Below are 13,859 nucleotides of genomic sequence, written 5' to 3'. Positions count from 1 at the left end.
GGAGCAAAAAGACAGAAAGGGGTGGGAGCACACTGCTGACCTCCCAGCACAGTTCGCCCCTTAGCATTATGGTAAATGCAGTTTGTAGTGCACGCTTACTTGTTATTTTTCTGGAATTTTCCACCAAAGTTGGTGCAGGTTAGTGCTGTACATCTCTAGACACATGTGTTTTTGAATTATATCGGTCATCAGTAGAGATCAAACAACAATTTTCATCTGGAGTGGTTGAGCAGGCTGCCACAATTCTTACAGGTGTCAGTACCTCTCACAGGCGTACAGGTGCATCTCCACAAGCTCGTCTGCTCAATGGCTCAAAGTAGCCTTTTCAAACAGGAAGGGGTGGGAGCACACTGCTGACCTCCCAGCACAGTTTGACCCTCAGCATTATGGTAAATACAGTTTGTAGTGCACGCTTACTTGGTATTTCGCTAGAGTGTTCTACTAAAGATGGTGCAGGTTAGTGCTGTACATCTCTAGACACCAATGTTTCCTGAACTGTGCTGGGAGGTTAGCAGTGTGGTCCCACCCCTTCATATTTAAAGAGGTGCAAAAAGAGGCAAGAGGGGTTCAGAAAGAGGTAGGAGAGGTGCCCAAAGAGGCAGGAAAGGTACAGAAAGAGGCAGGAAGGGTACTGAAAGAAGCAGGAGAAGTGCAGAAACAAGCAAGAGAATAGTTGAAATAAGCAACAGAGGTATATAAAGGTGTGGAATGAAGCAAGAGAAGTGCAGAAAGAGTCAAGTGAGGTGCAGAGGGAAGGCAAGAGAACAGCAGAAAGAGGAACAAGGGATGTAAAAAAGGGAAGAAGGGTACAGAAAGAAGCAAGAGAGGTGCAGAAAGAAGCAAGAGATGTACAGAAAGAGGCAAGGAAAGTGCATAAACAGGCAGGAGAGGAGCAGAAAGAGGCAGAAGATCTCCTTTCCTTTAGAAAAGGTCTGAAGACCTGGCTGTTCACTCATTGAGCTTCCCCAACTAATGTCAGGCAGTGCACAGCGTCAGGACACCTAAGGTTAATCACACACTATTACAAATTCAACTAACAGAACATAACATAATAAAGAGGTAAAAGGTGTGCGGAAAAATGCAAAAGAAATGCAGAAAGAGGCAAGAGAACTGCTGAAAGAAGCAACTGAGTGTACAAAGAACCAATAGAAGTACAGAAAGAGGCAGGTGAGGTGCAGAAAGAAGCAAGAGCAGTGCAGAAAGAACCAACAGAGGTTCAAAAAGAGGAAAAAAGGGTTGCAGAAAAAGGTAGGAGAGGTACACAAAGAGGCAAAAGTAGTACAGAAACGCAGGAGGGGTGAAGAAAGAGCAAGAGAAGTGTAGAAAAAAGCAACAGATGTACAGAAAGAGGCAAGATAGGTGCAGAAACATGCAGGAAAGGTGCAGAAATATAGAACAGGGGTGTAGAAAGTGGCAAGAGAGGTGTAGAAAGAGAAAAGAGGGGTACAGAAAGAGGCAAGATGGGTGCAAAAAGAAGCAAGAGCAGTGTAGAATGAACCAACAGAGGTGCAAAAAGAGGCTAGAGGAGTGTAAAAAGACACAGGAGGGGTGCAGAAAAACAGAAGAGAAGTGCAGAAAGAGGCAAAAGAATTGCTGAAATAAGCAACAGGGGTGTAGAAAGAAGCAAGAGAAATACAGAAAGAGGCAAGTGAGGTACAGAAAGAAGCAAGAGAAGTACAGAAAGAACCAACAGAGTTGTAAAAAGAGGCACCAGAGATGTAGAAATAGGCAAGGAAAGGTATAGAAAGATGGAACTGGGGTGCAGACAGAGGGAAGAGAGGTGCAGAAAGAGAAAAGAGGGGTACAGAAAGAGGCAAGAAGGGTGCAGAAATACACAAGTGAGGCACAGAAAGAGGCTACAGAGGTATCAAAAAAGCAAAAGAAGTGCAGAAAGAGGCAATAGAATTGCTGAAAGAGCAACAGAGGTGTGGAAAAAAGCAAGAGAAGACCAGAAAGACGCAAGTGAGGTGCAGAGAAAGGCAAGAGCAGTGCTGAAAGAACCAACAGAGGTTCAAAAAGATGTAAGAGGGGTGCCAAAAAAGGTAGGAGAGGTGCAGAAAGATGCAAGAGAGGTACGGAGAGAGGCAGGAGGGGTGCAGTAAGAAGGAAGAGAAGTGCAGAAAGAAGCAACAGAGGTGCTGAAGGAGGCAAGAAAGGTGCAGAAAGAGAAAAGAGGAGTGCAGAAAGAGGCAAGGGTAGTTCAAAAAGAAGCAAGAGCAGTGCAGAATGAACCAACAGAGGTGCAAAAAGAGGCAAGAGGAGTGTAGAAATAGGTGGGAGAGGTGAACAAAGAGGCAAGGGAGGTACAGAAAGAGGCAGGAGGGGTGCATAAAGAAGCAGAAGTACAGAACGAGGCACGTGTGGTGCAGAAGAAGAGAGAGCAGTTCAGAAAGAACCAACAGCGGTGCAAAAAGAAGCAAGAGTGGTACAGAAAAAGGTAGAAGAGGTGCACAAAGAGGCGAGAGTGGTACAGAAAGGGGCAGGAGGGGTGGATAAATAAGGAAGAAAAGTGCAGAAATAGGGAAGAGGGTGCAGAAAGAGGCATGAGGGATGCAGAGTTTTGAAAAAGAGGTTCAGAAAGAATCAAGAACATTGCAGAAAGGACTAACAGAGGTGCAAAAAGAGGCAAGAGGGTTGCAGCAAGAGGCAGGAGAGGTGCACCAATAGGCAAGAGAGGTACATAAAGAGGCAGGAGGCATGCAGAAAGAAGAAAGAAAAGTGCAGAAAGAAGTAACAGAGGCGCTGAAAGAAGCACGAAGGGTGCAGAAAGAGGCTAGAGAAGTGTAGAAAGTAGCAACAGAGGTACAGAAAGAGGCAAGAGAGGTGCATAAACAGGCAGGAACAAGTACAAAAAGAGGGAATAGGGTGCAGAAAGAGGCAAGAGCAGTGCAAAAAGAGGGAAGTGGGGTGCAGAAAGAGGCAATTTTCACCCCGAGTGTGCTGGATATACTCAGACGTGAGTCCCAGGCTCTCCACACCACTGGAGTCAAGCTATCCAGGCTGAAGAAGGCTGATAGCCAGAAACCGGTCTTTGGATGCTTGATTCTGGTCTGGGAAAGACATGGCTTGGTAGTTCGGACTGGACTGTTCCCATGAGGCACAGGGTCAGAGCTGATTTGCATATAGCCAGTGTCTAACCCAGGGTGGTGTGGAGTGCAAAAAAACGATGGATTTAGGCCCAGATCCTTGTACTGGGGTGAATGTATGACATTGTTCTACATTCTGTCCATCAACTGTGTTTTTTGCAATTTTCACCCCGAGTGTGCTGGGTATACTCTGACGTGAGTCCCAGGCTCTCCACACCACTGGAGTCAAGCTATCCAGGCTGAAGAAGGCTGATAGCCAGAAACCGGTTCTTGGATGCTTGATTCCGGTCTGGGAAAGACATGGCTTGGTAGTTCGGACTGGACTGTTCCCATGAGGCACAGGGTCAGAGCTGATTTGCATATAGCCAGTGTCTAACCCAGGGTGGTGTGGAGTGCAAAAAAACGATGGATTTAGGCCCAGATTCTTGTACTGGGGTGAATGTATGACATTGTTCTACATACTGTCTATCAACTGTGTTTTTTGCGAAAGAGGCAAGAGGGCTGCAGAAAGAAGCAAATGATGTTTAGAAACACGCATGAGAAGTTCAGAAAGAGGCAAGAGAATTGCTGAAAGAAGCAACAGTGGTGTAGACAGAGGAAGAGAAGTGAAGAAAGAGGCACGTACTGTGCAGAAAGAAGCAAGAGCAGTGCAGAAACAACCAACAGAGGTGCAAAAAGAGGCAAGAGGGGTGCAAAAAGAGGTAGGAGAGGTGCACACAGAGGCAAGAAAGGTACTGAAAGAGGCAGGAGATGTACAGAAAGAAGAAAGAGAAGTGCAGAAAGAGGCAAGAGAATAGCTGAAAGAAGCAACAGATGTGTGGAAAGAAGCAAGAGACGTTCAGGAATAGGCAAGTGAGGTGCAGAAAGCAAGAGCAGTGCAGAAAGAACCAACAAAGGTGCAAAAAGAGGTAAGATGGGGCAGAGAAAGGAAGGAGGTGCAGAAACATGCAAGATAATTGCTGAAACAAGCAACAGATGTGTGGAAAGAAGCAAAGAGAAGTGCAGAAGAGGCAAGTGTGGTGCAGAAAGAGGCAAGAGAGGGGCAGAAAATGGCAAGAGAACAGCAGAAAGAGGCAAGAGGGAAGTAAAAAAGGGAAGAGGGTGCTGAAAAAAGCAAAAGGGATGCAGAAAGAAGGCAACAGAAGTGCAGAAAGAAGCAATAGAGGTGCAGAAAGAGACAAAAGGGGTGCAGAAAGGAGCAACAGAGGTGAAGAAAGAGGCAAGAGACGTGCAGAAACAGGCAGGAAATGAGTGGAAAGAGGGAACAGGGGTGCAGAAAGAGGCAAGAGGGTTAAAAAAAATTCAAATGAGGTTCAGAAAGAAGCAAGGGCAGTGCAGAAAGAACCAACAAAGGTGCACAAAGAGGCAAGAGGGGTACAAAAGGAGGCAAGAGGCGTACAAAAAGAGGCAGGAGTGTACAAAAAGAGGCTAGAGGGGTAGAGAAAGAAGGAATAGAAGTGCAAAAAGAAGCAATAGAGTTGCAGAAAGAGGCAATAGAAGTGCAGAAAGAAGCAAGTGAGGTGCAGAATGAGACAAGAGAGGTGCACAAACAAGAGAGTGAGGTTCAGAAAGAGGCAAGAGAAGAGCAGAAAGTGGTAAGGAAGGTGCAGCAAGAGGCAAGATGGTATAGAAAGAGGCAAGAGAAGTGTAGAAAGATGCAAGAGAAGTGCAGCAAGAGGCTCTTGAACTGCAGCAAGAGGCAAGAGAAGTCCAGAAAGAGGCTCGAGAAATAGGCAAGAGAAGTGTAGAAAGAGGCAAGAGAGGTGCAGAAAGAGGCAAGATAGGTACAGAAAGAGGTGAGGGAAGTGCAGAAACATGCAAGAGAAATGCACAAAGAGGCAAGAGAGGAGCAGAAAGAGGCAAGAGAGATGTTTAGAAAGAAGCGAGAAAAGTATAGAGTCAAGTGAGGTGCCGAAAGAGGCAAGAGAGGTGCAGAAAGAGGCAAGAGATCTGCAGAAAAAAGCAACAGAGGTGCTGAAAGAGGCAAGTGAGGTGCAGAAAGGGGCAAGAGAAGTGTAGAAAGCGGCAAGTGAGACAGTGAGGTGCAGAAAGAGGGAGAAAGGTGTAGAAAGAAGCAAGAGAAATGCAGAAAGAGGTACAAAAGATAAGAAAGAAGAGAGGTTTCTGCACCATTAGTACCAATTTAACACCCACATTTAGCAATAAGTAACACGTGACCATTCCAGCTTTAAAAGGGCCTTCCACCATGCTGTAACACAAGATGCTGCATTTTTAGGAACATTTGATCCATTTGAGCTAGAAACAAGGCTTTTTTTGTTCAAATCTGCAGGTTAGGCAGCAGATGTTGGAATATTTGGCAAATGCGGAAAATATTTAATTATATGAAAATTGGTGCAGCCGAACAGTCACATAATTCCAGTGGCCCTGCTCAACCCCGACTAGGTCCAGAAGTGCTCCTCAGTGCTTCCTTGTTTAGTTTAGCTTCTGTGGAAACGAGGAAGACTAAACCTGAGGTTACCACTCCACAACACAGACTACAATACCAGATAATTACTCTCCAAAAAACATAATCCCATTCCACATAATTCCTATACACTAAATACCACATACTTTCTATGCACATAATTTCACTGCATAACATACCACATAATTCCACTACACACAACGTACATCCACTTCACTCCAAAAAACATTAGTAAAAAACTTTTTTTTTACAACGCCAATAGCTCTAACTCTCGCAAATGCAAGACCTTTTACATTACAAATGCCTCTTTAACTGGTAGTCGCGTTTGCAGAGTGATGCAAAAAGGGGTCTGGGCCTCCGACCAGCACGCAGGAATTCCACTGCGTAGGACTTTCAGGAGATACCAGGAGGGCTTCTTGGCCCCCAATGTCCTTCAGGAGTAAAGTGGACTTCATCCCCAACCAGTACTCTGCCAGCAGATGTGTTTGCAGAGTGGTGGAGAAAATGGGGCATGGCCTCCGAAGACCTCTTAGCAATCCCACAGTGTGGGACTTAGTGGAGGTAACAGGAGAGGTAGTTGGCCCCCAAAGACAACCTTGAGGGCCTACTACCCCTCATATTACTTTCAGTAAGTCCCACAGAGTGGGATTGCTAAATTGTCATAGCAGACCACAGCCCCTTTCCCCACCACTCTGCAAATGCACTCCCTGGCACACACTTTGATGAGGATTAAAGTCAGCTCCGCTGCTGGGGGTCCTAAGGGGCCAACTAGCCTACCTGATACCTCCAGTATGCCCCAAATAGTGGGATTGATGATAGGTGGACTCAGGCCACGCCCCCTTTGTCCACCACTCTGCAAACAGGCCTCCTGCTGCATTCTAAGTTGGCGGGTTAAGTCCCCTTCATTCCTGAGGTTCCCTGGGGGCAAGCGAGCCACCAGGTACCTCCAGTAAGCCCAACACAGCTGGATTGATGAGAGTGGTCCGAGGCCACACCCCCTTTTTACACCACTCTGCAAATGTGCTTCCTGGCGCACTGCTATTTAGGCCCTGTTTTTTTTGTTTTTCCCGGGAGGGGGACCGCATGGGGCCCTGGGGACACCATTCCCAGGGCCGGCCTTCCTTTTTTTTTTTTCACAACAGATTTTATTAGTTGCATGGTAAAAATACATCAAGTAATTCTCTGATCTCCAGAGACAATCACTAGGGCAAATGATCAAGGACTGCAACATGCAAACATTTTGTACGGGCGAGCAAACAGTAAAATAATCAAACGAAGAAAATGCCTAGTTGTGCAGAAACAAGCCCCCCGCCCTTTCCCGCCCCCCCCAACTCCTCCCTCCCTGCCATGCGTGCTGCTGCCTACTCCGACCGTGTCGTGCCATGCGTGTTTCAATGTTCGCCATTACACAGGTTATGAGACTGTCAGATTAATTGTACATCATCCTCCTCCGGTGGCGGGTCTAAGTCCAAGCCCCGATAGTCTGCCCACCGCTTCCAAATTCTTTAATGCTTGAGAGGGCACCCCCGTGCGACATACACCGGCTGTTCCAGGCCCATACAAAAGTCCATTCCGTTCTGCCATGCTAGGAAGGAAGGGGCACGAGGCACCTTCCAGGATCTCGCAATGTCTCTTTTTGCCAATGTCAGTCCCAACAGTAGTAGATGACGCCTGTACCGGTTGCCCCCAACCCCTGCCAGAACATGAAGAAGAGCCAATTTGGGGTCCCTCTGCAGCTCCCAAGCCAGTACTTCATTCAAACACTGAAACACCCTGTCCCAAAACCGCCGAAGCGCCCCCAGCCCCACACTGTATGTATCATCGTCCCCAGCTCAGTGTTGCACCTACGACAATTCGGGGAAGCAATCAGTCCCGCTCTCCACAGACGCTGTCTAGTAAAATATGTACGGTGAAGGTACCTGAATTGTATTAATCGCAAACGTGTGGAAATGGCTGCTCCCCTGGGCCCTTCCAGGGCCTCCACCCAATCTTCCTCTTCAGGGTCAGGACATTCCACCAGCCCACCCTGCGCAGGGCCTGCCGCCAGATCTGAAAGACCACCCGCGTGGCAGACGGCAGAGATCTCCGAAGCGCCGCCGAATACAATAATGTGTGTAGGGAGGCAGAACCCATGAGGAAACGTTCCACCGCATAAGCGGGATCGCCCCTGTCCGCGTACCACCAATCATTGAGTACCAGTAGGTGGGATGCTTGATAGTATGACAACAGGTCAGACGTGGCCAGGCCCCCTTCATATGTGGAACGGAAGCAAGTCCGCAACGCGACTCGTATCATGCCACCTTCCCACAAAAAGCTACTCAATGCCGCATTCAGGCGTCGGAACCAGGCGTGTGGGACTGTTGCGTGTTTATCTAGGTTCCTGATCGATACTGTGACCTTATGCCCCTATTCGGCTATAAATCCATTTATTCCCTATATTGGCATAACCGTTCAAGTGCGATATTCAGAAAAGTCATCTCTGGCCTCACACGAACAGAGCCACATTCCAGAATAGTTCTCTGCCGCTTCCTTTGCAACCAATTAGTGCAATGACAGAGCAGAAGTCACTATCTGATATTCCTAGATTAACACTCCGAGTTCTTCAACAAGATAAAAACTCAGCAAACCTGGAAATCCCCGCTTGCTGTGTTTTGATTAGTAATGGAACTCTAATGAGCAACTGATAGCTATCACTTTCTAGTGACATCTTTAATTGACGTCTTATGTCCAGCAAACTTGCGTCAAACCCGGCACCTGTCAGGTATAAATACTACCAACGTTGCCTTAAGCAAATGCTGTGTTGCTGAGCCTGTTGCCCGTAGCCTGTGCTGCAGCCTGCTACCCTGTTGCCAGCTGATGCTGCTGCCCCGCTGCTGTTGGTGAAGCTACTGATACCATTATCGCTGCTAAAGCGCGAACGATGGTGTGGTGAGCTTAGGAGCTGAACAGCCGTCCCTCTGCGAAGAGCCCAGCAGATGCCAAGCTGCCCGCGGACGCTGTCCCCCCTCCTCCTCTCGACGCGCTGAAAAGAGACGCTGCCTTTCTCGTGCTGAGAAATCCAGCTCCAGCGTTTCTAGTCTGCCCTCGCGGGTGACTGGGATACCGAGTTCCCCCTGAAGGAAATACCAGACTTCCATCATTCTATTCAGAGGTATGGTGTTGACTAAACCCTTAGAAGAGAATTCTTGAAGCAAACCTTGGCAAAACCAACTTAACTTAAAGCTACTTACTTACTCCCCTTCCACGTGTTAGGCTTAGGTCAGGCACACTGGGGTAGGCGTAGTTAGAAGCACCAGTTGAGTATTTTAGCCTAATGTATATATGACTGTATATATGTTTTATTACTTTTAACCATTGTATGGCTAAGAAACCATATCAATGCTTTTACAGTATTATTTCGCAATACTTATCTTACTGTACGTACTTTTTATCATAACAATTCTTGCAATTGTGGCAATACATTTCTCTTGTACGAGAAGAAAGACTGTTCAATAAATGTTAACCCTTTATTGACAAACGCCCGTCTCTCTATTCTCTACATAACGTGAAAGTAAACTGCACTAACCTGACTGAGTGAAATACCTGTCTATTGTTTCACACGACCCTAGAGATTGACTCTTGATCTGAGGAGCAAAGTTGTCATGTTGCACGGTTGTTGGAAAGCTGAATCCCTTCTTGTCTGTGCCAGGGAAGCTGATCACTTCCCATGCAGAGAAGAAAGTTTCCAGTGACCTCTGAGCTAGTTGGTAACACACCCAATTAAGTTTAGCATAGTCAGTGGAGGCCTGGAATATCCGCAGTTCCACGTCGATACAACTGTTTATGTTATTCCAATGCGCAGGGCTTAGTGGGAAACTAGGAACTACACTACATGGCGCCCAACGTTTGGTAAGGCGATAAACTAACGCAAGACGTTAGAGTAACTCAGTCGTGCATATTTCACACAGACCCCTTTCTCCCGTAAATACTCCAATAGACGTCTGGAGTGGGTGAAAGGTTAAAATCCGCCCGACCTTAGTAGGAAGAGATTCCTATGTAAAGCTCTGGTTTATTCAACGTTGAAGGATACAGTGTTCCAAAATATTGTGCACCTAATCTTTGTCTCCTTGGAGACCAACTCTGCAAACCTTGCATTTATACAATGCCAGGAGAAAACGGAACCACTGGGGCCGCAGCAGATGCGACTCAGCAAGGTCCCGAATACACAGACCCGGATGCTATTATCATCCCGGTCCACTTAAGAAAATCTATAACGTTAAAACTTATAGAAAACGGACTGACACCTCAAGGTGGTACAGTAATTTTCGTGATAGAGGCTCACGAGTATCGGCAGACAGAGGTATTCTATTCATGGATAAACTTTCCAGCGGCAAACGCTATAACAAAAGAGTTTCACTATTACAAAATAGAGGAACCTCCGGAAGAGTACGCTCCTTTCGAGGAGATTGAAATTCCACTTAAATTTCAAGAGCACCTGCTCTGGTTTAATGGCGCCCTAAAACACAATGATCACATAACTAGGCTTGGTCCACTAGGTAGACCAGGAGCAACGTGGCCGGTTCTAGCCAGCTACACACCACATCCGGACATTGGGAAAATGTCAAAGGAAGACCTCTTAGTTAACATAAGAGAATTAACAGAGGCTTATAGAGAGTTAGTAAAATTGTTTATTAAAAATAATTTAAACACTCCTAAAAAGAGCTGGGATGGAAATAAACAATCCACTCCCAAGGAAAAAGTTTTCCAGTCCAGAGGAAGGTCTCCTCGACGGAGGGAAAGAACTCCGACTCGAGAACGCCAGTCTCCCCAGAGGGAGCCCTCTGAGAAAAGATATAACCTTAGAAATAGGGATAATCTGAAAAAACCTGATAGATATCAAAATATTGATACACGTCCCTCTCGATCTTTTCCACAGAATTCGGAAAGAAGAGGACGGTCAGACCCAGGAGAGCAAACCAAGTCCAAAGACAAGGAACCTGCTCAGAGTGAAAAATCTCAATTTCAGAAAAAGAAGGTAGCCAGTATTAGAGTAATCAACCATGCCGAGAATACTGAGGACACAGTTGAAAAACGGGGAGTGGGCATTGACAATGTTGGACAGTGCAGCAGAAATCAGTATAGCGCGCAAGATCTTGATGAGTCATCTGGAGACAGTGGACACAAATGAATTCATTCAGGTTTAAACTGCCGACACCAGACTTAGCGAGCCCCATAAAATGTACGAAATAACATTGCGTATAGAGGGTGATAAGACTAGGAAAATTAAGGGTCTATTTTGGGATAAACTCTCAAAAGGTTATGATATTCTGTTAGCTGAAAAAGATTGGCCCCCAGAGTTTGTCAGGGAGTGCCCTCGTGGCGAAGAAGTGATTATGCCTGCCTTCTCGAATCACATTCCGATTCACAAAAAATATACATATGCAAGGAAATGGGCAGTAGCCCAGGCACCTGCATTATATAAAAATCATGTAGGATGGGATGAGGACTCTCCTCCCCACAAAATCCAATTAAAAAGTGAACCAACTGCCCAACGGCAGTATCCCATAAAGCAAGAAGCTAAAAAACAAGTCAGGGAGATTTTAGATCAACTTGAGTACCAGGGGGTGATTGAAACATGCACCTCTCAAATGAACAATCCTTTGTTTCCTGTCTCCAAGCCAGACAATTCATATCATCTAGTTTTGGACTACAGACATCTTAATACATGTTGCAAAACTTTTGCAGTACAAAACTCGCATAGTGCAGCCCTAATGAATAACATAGTTAGGAAAAAATATAAAACGACATTAGACATATCTAATGGTTTCTTTTGTCAAAACATTGCACCGGAAAGCAGATATTTGACCGCTTTCTCTGCATTTGGGTCACAGAAAAAATTCTGTCGACTCCCACAGGGGTTCAAGAACAGCCCAGGACTATTCTCAGCAAGAGTAACAGAGTTACTACAAATATATGATGATGAAGCATTATCTTACGTAGATGATATTTATCTCACAGACTACGACTTGGATACTCACTTGAAAAGAGTGAACACCATTATACTTGGGTTCGCAGCAGAGGGTTACAAATTCAACTTTAAAAAGTCCCGAATTGCCCATCTGACAGTACTGTTCTTAGGGTACAAATTATCAAGTGAAGGGAAAAGCCTAGCGGACAACTTCTTAGAGAAGTGCGCTGTACTCCAAGCTCCAAAAACGCTGAAGAATTTACAATCCATACTAGGTTTTCTGAATTTCGGAAGAACTTACATTCTAAATTACGCAGAGAGGGTTAAACCTCTCTACGAACTAATTAAACCTGATTTTAAACAAATCAATTGGACTCAAAAACACACAGAAATTTTGAGATCACTGCAAACAGACATGTTAGCAAAAACTAAATTAGATACACGTGACAACACACGTGATCTTGTAATCCGAGTCATCCCAGGAAGATGCGGATTCACGTACCTGACCTCTAATGAAGGAGAAAAGGTACCAATTTCAATCAAATCTCACTTGTACACACAAGTAGAAAAAACATTCAGTCCCACAGAAAGAACTGTGAACGCAGTGCAAATTGCATTAGCAAATGAACGAGAACTAGCACACGGCAAACGGATTAATATCTTTACAGCGGAATCCGCCTTCAGCCCAGTAAACCTGCCTACAGTGTCACTGGATCCGAAATGGATACAGTGTGTAGATTCTCTAGGAGCGGCAGATGTGAAATACTATTTCGCACCGCAATTCGAAGAACTGAATGATTTAGAATATGAAGAAGAATATCCTCTGCCAATCGAACTTCTACCTCTCCCACAATACGCCTGTATAATCTATACAGATAGTTTTGTACAGCATTTCAACGTAGAGAGCAAATCCTACAATGCAGCATGTGCGATTATTAAAGGTCGTTGGCTGTGCGGTAAATTCAGACCGAAAGTAACAAAAACTGAATCTGTAAGAAACTGTTCGGTTCAGAGAACTGAAATCATATCTTTAAAGATGGCGCTCGAAAATGCAGAACGTGAATTCCTGACACTTATTGTGTGCGATTCTCATTTTTGCGTCAACTCTTACAATAATAAACTGCAGAGATGGATTGAAAACGATTACAAAGATGACACGGGTGCCACAATAAAGCATAAATTGCTCTGGAAACAGGTAGCTCTTTTACACAAAGAACTACAAAAGACTCACGTGATTCACGCACAGAGTCTTCAACGTGATGGCGTTCACGTTGCAGGGAATTCATTGGCTAATACAGCCACAGCGGAAGCAACTAACCCGGCTTCCGTAGCCACAAAAAAGCGTACAGAAAAATACATAGACGGGGAAACCATGCTGGCAGTAAAAACGACCGTAAAAGGCGACTGTGCAGCACTACCCGTGAACTATCCACTCAATTATGCATACGTAATCGATGCAAACTCCGTTCCTTTTGCTCGAATCCCTGGAGTGGGGGACAGAGTAATTCCAAACAGGAGCAGGAGGGGCTTCCTCTTAGTGGAAGCACACATGGGGTTGGGTCTGAGACACCAAACAATCAAGGTTTCTCTGAAAGAATTACAATCAGAGTACTGGTGGCCAGGAATGAGCATAGATATTCAATGTTTTGCTCAAAATTGCGAAAACTGCAACAGAGATCGCAGTAATGAACAGGCCAGTGTAGTTTCAGGATCCCTGCTAGACAGCATAAGGCGGTCTATCTGCGCAATCAAAGAAGAGAAGCGCGTCCCAGTGTACACCATTAAGACAAAAAGCACTTAAGAGATGAGGCCCCCAGCACTCGGCTGACGCTAGAACGGTTATAAAAGATCTGCGAGTCTTTATCGGCACATACGCAATTACCACGTTCCATTCTGATCAGGGTCCTGCTTTCAGCTCTCGAGCTTATAAGGAGGCCATGGCTAGCATGGGAATTGGGTTGCGGTATTCTTGTCCGTCGCACCCCGAAGGGAATAGTGTGGTTGAAAGAAAAAAACGTGACATAAAGCAATCTATAACAGCGAAGGTATTAGGTTCAGGCGCTGGGTGGGTCAAACATTTATTAAGTGTCCAGACTAGTCTTAATAACATGCCAAGAAATTCTCTAAAAGGTTTCAGCCCATACGAACTATTGTTCGGAATTAGAATGCGTATTCAGGACCTCGATAGTCAGATGTCAGTGGTACAAGAAAAAACAACGCACTTTGATGTAAAGGATCGTTTGGCTGTTTTACAGGAACTGAATGAAACAAGAAAATCCTTAAGCAACATAAAGTTAAAGCAACAGCCAACTACCACTGACGAGGCACCACAAGCAACAGCCCCAGCAAGGCCTGTCTGGATTCCAAAGATTGGGGATCTAGTCAGAGAAAAGATCGCGGT

This window comes from Lissotriton vulgaris, chromosome 3_2, assembly GCF_964263255.1.
Source record: "Lissotriton vulgaris chromosome 3_2, aLisVul1.2, whole genome shotgun sequence".
Classification (NCBI taxonomy): domain Eukaryota; kingdom Metazoa; phylum Chordata; class Amphibia; order Caudata; family Salamandridae; genus Lissotriton; species Lissotriton vulgaris.
The sequence above is the reverse complement of the archived record's forward strand: the minus strand, read 5'-3'. Positions refer to the sequence as shown.